Here is a 7,347-nt window from a genome sequence, read left to right on the forward strand (position 1 = left end):
GGGGGGGGGGGGGGGAAGAGGTGTTATCAGATCAATTATCTTGCAAATATAGCTAGAATAATTATTCAATGTCTATTTGCCTTAAAAATAAATCTTGCAAATATAACTAGCAACATCATCCAATGTCTATCTGCCTTAAAAATCACAAAAGAAGAGGAATAATGAACTCCTTTGCCAATCAAGAGTAGCCCACCGAGAACAGATTGCCATTATAAAATGGATTCCTCTGATGCGGGGAACTTTAATCCATTAGTGGGGTTTACCGTTTCCTCATGGCTGAGCAGGGCGGCCTTCTTGAAATACCTTAAGCCCTTGTCTGTTGTATGCCTCTGAATATTGTCATTAGGTATCTCCTTTTATCTCAAGTTAAACTCAAGTGTGTCAAAAGTCCACGGCCTAATGTCACTAATTTTGATAAGCGAGCAAGCGCAGTCTGTGAATAAATTTTGTATGTGACCCTTGTCATCTACAGGATGATTCAAGGAAAGCCTAGTTAGCTTATTAATCCAACAAAGTGTTAAGCTATGTTGGAAAGATCTTAGGCTCTGTTTGGTATACTTTATAATTTTATTTATCTGATGTGTTTTTATTTATGTAGACATTTGGTATGATTTATGCTCCTCATCTTATAAACAACTGGAATTTATAAACAATTGGAGACATTTATGATTTGGGAGAAAGAATCTGCAATGTTGCTTACACCTAGATACATGCGACTGTGAAAAGATCACGCTGCCCTATGTACTGAAGATGCTCCTATGTACCCTCCTATTGGCCCCGACGGTGGTGTTGCCTTCACCAAACAGGCAGGGTTCTCTCCTCTGATTGATTTATTGGCACAAATCAATTAGTATGACGAGAAGAAAGCTAGTAGTCATGCGTCCCTTCACCAGTGGAGGCAATGAAGGGATGTGCAAGGGCATCAATTAGGGGGGTTTTTCATTTTGTAGGGGGTCATTTCTTGGGGGTTGTGTCTGGTGCAAGGGGCATGAGACCAAGCAACAGTTTTTCCCTAGTTAGATAAATGCACGAAATTGTTAATATTCGTGTTCTGATGGCTCCAAGGACATTGAATTAGCCACTTGCCTGGTCATAACCCACGCTTAACTCTTGTGGCTAGATGGTTATAGATTGTGGTCACCTTCAATTCTTACATGATTAAGAATTAGATTCATCAGTTTTATTAATGGCATATGAATCCAATCATAGGCTCACATCTCCAAGGGTGAAGGAAATTTTAATCCCATAAAAATTTGTGGATAAAAAATCATGTACAGGAGAATGTTTTCCTTCAGTTTGCATGAACAGAAAGTACAGCCTGAATGGCCATAAATTTATGCCCTTTACTTCACGAAAGGTCGAAACTACTTTTCACAGTTGCTAAATGGCCTATAGATGTTATTGAAACCCATTGATCTACCTGGATTGCTGGTGTGGGAAAAATCTCTCCAAAATTGTATAATAGAAGAAAGTTTTCCTTCACCCTTCATTGTGCTCTTATTATTACTCCCCATTGACAAATGATCAAAGGGGAAATGAACTTTGTCCGGCAGCATGGCCTATGCCAGTATTTCCATATGTCTATCTGTCTTTTCCTCGTATAAAATACATCTTTGCCCCTTATTTGGGGAGAGGAAGGAGATAGACACAAGGAGCGATGGTGTAGGCCATGCTTCTCAATTCTTGGACAGAAAAGTATCTCCCATGATCAAAATACTCTTTTTACTATTCTAGGATTCTCTAGCAAAAACATGATCCATAAATTTCTCAAGTTTTTATGTTCGAAAAATCTGAAATTACACAATATTTGAGAGAGAGAGAGAGAGAGAGAGAGAGAGGGGGGGGGGGTAGCTATTGTATGAAGTATATCACATCTGGGCTCGACCCAAACCCAAGAAGACCAAAACCCAATGGTCATTATTATGGTCCGGGGATATGTGCTTAGAGAGACTTAGAAATGTCACACTGACATGTATGCACGCTTAGTATAAGCAATAGATAAGAATGATTAAGGCAAGATAATACTGCTTTATTTTATTTTATTTTACCGAACTCTCTCTCTCTCTCTCTCTCTCTCTCTCTGTATCTAGAATGATTGAGGCAAGATAATACTGCTTATATATTTATTTTTGTATTTTACTGAACACACACACTCTCTCTCTCTCTCTCTCAAAAGACTCTAGATGGTGTAATGATAAAAACACCCGCACGAGGGGATCTCATACCTATCACCTCTTTGCTTGGTTTTGCCAAAAAGCTATAATCAATGGAAGCATCATTTGTGTTAAACTAGAAAACATAGAAAGAATTGAAGTTAAAAAGCTGTACAAAAGAGAGTCTGAACAAAATCAAAATGTCTTTCTTAGAAGCCCAACAAGATCACCATCATAATATTACTAATGTTCATTCCATTTTGTTTTTGTATATACCAAAAAGCAAGAGCAAAAGCTGTACAAACTAAATCAAAATGCCTTTCTTAGAAGCCCACAAGATCACTATCATTATACTACTAATTAATGTTCTTTCCATCTTGTTTTGTCTCCTCCTCACATGGAATAAGAGCCTTTTTCCGCAATTTGTCTTTTAATTCCAAGAAAAGAAATTGAGCAGTGAAGTGAATTGCCCATTTACTTTGAAATTAATCCACTTTATTGAATCAGCTAACTCCAGATTTGTTAGAAACAAAATAATAAAATGGTAGTTATTTGTGTCGCAAGAGTTTATGATGATTCTAGAAATTACAAGACAAATCTGGGTCATCTATTTTTAGGGTTTACCCTATTTAAGCCCCATGTTTATGCTCACTTTTTCTTTTTTTTAAGTAAAGGGTTTTGCTCAAAGTTTGGAGACTGCACAATAATGGCTATAGTACTGATATACACATGCAGAGGCAAATATGGATGCCTGCAATACAAAGGGTATATTTGATTGAAGTAGACTTTGAAATTTGACAGATGATTCATCTAGACCACGTCCTCTCTATCCCACGGTTGGGTTAAAAGTCTCTCTCTCTTCTCTAGAGCCACCACTTTCATCATTGCTTTATCTTCCTTCTCCCTTCCATGTCTGGCAATCTTGCCGTTCTTCTCCCGTATTTTGCCTCTCCAATTCCCATCTCTCCGCTTTAATGATTGATTTTTAATAATTTGAGTTGATAAAAATTAGAGTAAACACTATCTTCTCTCTCCCACCCCTACCAACCAAAAACAAAAGAACACTCACAAATCACAAATGGAAGTGAACATCACAAAAATTCATTTGGTCATGGTGGTTGTTAATATGTTGAAATTGAGCTGGATTAGGTCATAGGTGGTTGCAGCCTTGAAGATTGGCAACCTAATTATCCTTTGACCATCTGCGGGTACGTAAGAGTTGAGACAAACAAAAAATAAAGAAAAGTGGAAGAAACTAGGGCTCATGGTGAAAATTTTGCATTAAATTCCAACACCAACCCTCTTAGGATATTTTTAGGCTCTGTTTGATTGTAAGGGAAATATAAATATTTTTATTCATTTTTTTTCCTCATGTTCGTTCCAACCAAACAGAGCCTTAAGGTTATCTGTCTATGAAAAGTGTGTGGTTTGGAAGAGCTGGTCAAATAGTATGGGCCCAACAAGATACAACCCAATAGGTCCAAGCCTATCAAAATCCCATACTTGAATCCTTCCCTTGAAGAAGCCTTCCCCTAATCTAACCTTCCCATATACAAAACACTAGAATCTTATCTCATCTTATATCTACGAGTAGGATTAGCAATTTAATTAAGTGTTATAATTAGTTCTATGATTATTTTTTCTTAGTTCCCTAAGATAATGACAAAGCTTAGTCATGGAATCACTAATTGGGGATCAATTTTTTAAGAGGAAAAAAGGATACAAGAAAGATAAACACGTGAGGTCTACATGAAGAGATATATTAATTACTATGCAAAACACGTACTTATAAAACAATAATAATAATAAATTTTTATTATTTTATTTTTTATTTTTTTAAGTAATGTAGGCCTCATAGGGGAACAGCTAAGAGCTAAATATTGAAGAGCCAAATCTACTTAATTATGGAGTAAATAAACTAGGGATGAGAACTATTTTAGTTAATATAAAAAATCTAGATGTCGACACATACATGTCCAGTGAAATATAATGTTTCCATTTTATATCTTATATGACGATTTTTTTGCCATTTATTAAAAATTTAAATTAGAGTTCGAGTCACTCGCTTTTTTATTTACTGCGGCTTAAAATTTGATTAGTATGTGAAGTCATCTGTTGTATGATGGACTAGTTCATATGTTGCCAAATAACAAATAGTGAAATGTTACATTTCATTTAACCTAGTGACAACTAAGGGTGTAATCTCTACTAATGGCCCAATCGGTTTGAGCCCTACATTTGACCAACCAGTTATTAAATGGTTTGGTGCCTAGCCTAGTCTGATTATAGTTTATTTATGATTTTTTTTTTCTCACGATAGGTATTGAAGGCCTAATTAGTCCTGTAAGTTTATACTAACCCAACAACCATATGGATCAGATCATATCAAGGTTATAGTCTGATTGTAATATGATTAATCAATTAACTTGATTATCATAAATTTAATTATAAATTAAAAACTAACTGATCGAATAGAAACATGTCCATATCCAAATACTTAACATACAAGGGTGAAGATTTGGTCTGTTACAAAGTAGACTCGGGTTCTTTTAACCCAAAAAAAAAAGAGATAAAAGTGGAGTCCTTAACCGGTAGAGAAGGACCACGTGGACCCTCGTAACACATTCAAACCCGGGTACCAAGGACCATTATAAATACTCCCAAGTGAAAAAGAAAACGAAAATAAAAATAAAAGATTCTCCAAAGCGCGTGGCCATTTAGATTCTTAAACCGCGGAGCGTGATAGCCACTCTCGGAATCTGCGCTAAATTTTGTAAACAACGTGAGCTACCTATGGCTAAATCTGTGCGGATTTCAATTCTCAAAAACGCTTTTTATATAAAAATAAACAAAACAATTTGAAGGACGGAATTCCAGACCCCAAAAAAATATTGAAGAAATCGGAGCCGTCGCTTTTGTTTAATTTTGGTGGGGTTTCGTGACTTTCGTCCTCATCCGGTACGAAGCCCGACAAGGAGAGCCCCACCACCTTCTTTATCGCACGTGGGCAGATCGGCCAACTAAGGTTGTGAGCCCACCAACCTCTCGATTATTTCGCCTGCCCCTCTTGCCCCCATACATGCTCCTTCCTTGTCTGCTACAGTTGTTCTACCCCACCCCACAAACCTCTCATTCTCTCAGTATTTTTCGCACACGTGCTGATGCCACGTGCCATTTCTATACCCATACATCGTCTAGTGGCACGTGTGTGAAAACAACAACAACAAAGGTGTGAGAGATCATTCTCGACCATCTCACAATCTCATCCCTCCTCCCTCAACTTCAATTTTTAATTGTCAAATCACTATAAGAGCCTCTATGTCTCAGTTAAAGTGGGTATTCTGATTCATGATTTTAATAATTGATACAAATTCGATTTATTCAAATCAGTTCTTAGCTGATCTGATAACAATCCACCGATATGGAATAAGGGATAAAAAATATACAGCTGAATAAATTCATTGAATATAGATTCTTTGAGTCATCAGGGTATAGTATGCAAACACATCTCACTTCTTTGTTTCACATGAAAGGATTTTGCTGCACTCCAATGTAAAATATTATTTTATCGTACTTTATTGGTATGACTTCCTTATGACACTTGTCCAAGAAACCTCTCCAATATAAAATTAGGATGCAAATCTTGATTAGGGAGATATATAATAGGTATAGATGCGTGGCCCCATCAAACGATATGTGTGTTCCTTTGGATTAGTTATGAGATCGAAATTAAATTGGTCTTTTTATCTAAAAAAGAAGAAGAAGAAGAAGAAGTTGAAATCTAGATTGAATAGAATAGGATTGGTAAAGTATCAGTCAAAATCAGTGTCAACAAGTCCTAACCTTAGTTTTGGTATAAGGATCAACCAAACTAGATCGATCAAATACTAATCTCATTTTGGTTAATGGGAAAAGTTTTCCGTTCATCAATGGGGGAGGAAAATTTTTCTCATGTGATGTGATCATATAATGAAACTCGTTCTATCACAAACTTTTACCCCTTATTTTGAAATCAAAATTGATGCCCACAGAGAAAGAATTCTTCTACGATTGTGGGTGAAGAAAAATTTAATCCTTCGTGTAAACATATTACAGTTGTACCAAAAAAAAAATTACACATTACAGATCACAAGTGATGCAAAAGCAAAATTTACTTTTTGCAGGGACGCGTTTGGTGGACCATAAGAGAGAAAATCTTCCACAAATGGCAGCTGTGAGATGGGCACTCGTGTGATGTGATAAGAAGCCACCACGTAGATGTGGTTATCCTTGGATGGATGGATCTGGACAAATGACAGCAATGGAAGAAGACATTGTAGGGTAACCCCCCAGACACTACCACCCTACTACTACACTGAACGACCACCAAATGTTTGAATTTAAGACTCTGTAGATCCCAACCCCCCACCCCCACGAGCCTCCTCCCCCACCCTCTTCCCACGCCCACGCCTCCTGTCCTGGCCTTGTTTGTCTGTGTGTATGTGGTTGTGTGAGACTCAAGTGACTGAAAGCTATAGCTGAGAGTGTCTCCACCCCAAAACCCACGGATTGGCTCTTTTCAAGGAAAGCTATTTCCATCTTTGTGTATGGATTAAGCTTTCCAATAATTTATAGTGGTAGTGTTTGTAACTTCATCAGCACCGTCCATTCTTTCTCTTCTTCTTCACTCATAGGAAATGGCAAAGAGTGAGGGGAAGGAAAGGAATAAAGAAATTTGGGCTTTGGTGGAGAGAGAGAGAGAGACTTCAATCAAAGTCTCTCTTACATTATATGATAAAACAAACGACAGATCATAACATATGGTAATACTAAACTAGAAAAGTAATGGACTCCATTGCTTCTAACCAAAGGCAATGGATACAATTAGAGAGGACAACTTCAAGGAGAAGAAAGGCATGGCTCCATGGACTTAAGTTGGCAATGGCTGCAACAGGTCCATTCTTTCAAAAACAGGAATCCAATCAGTCGAATCATCGATCGCCAATTCTAGGGTTTTTGGGATCGTTTCTGGCTAATTCTGATCTGATCCAAAGACCAATTTGACCCCAGATTGGTAATTTCCACCGTTTGTCCAGGGTTGAACCTTGAGATTTGATGGAAGAGTTGAAAAGCCACCTTTACACCCAATCATTCTGGATAATGCTTGCATCCTCTGTATTACCGCGACTGCTGGCACAAAGTTAGCCGATGCTTA

The sequence above is a fragment of the Macadamia integrifolia genome, chromosome 3, assembly GCF_013358625.1.
Source record: "Macadamia integrifolia cultivar HAES 741 chromosome 3, SCU_Mint_v3, whole genome shotgun sequence".
In the NCBI taxonomy this organism is placed as follows: Eukaryota; Viridiplantae; Streptophyta; class Magnoliopsida; order Proteales; family Proteaceae; genus Macadamia; species Macadamia integrifolia.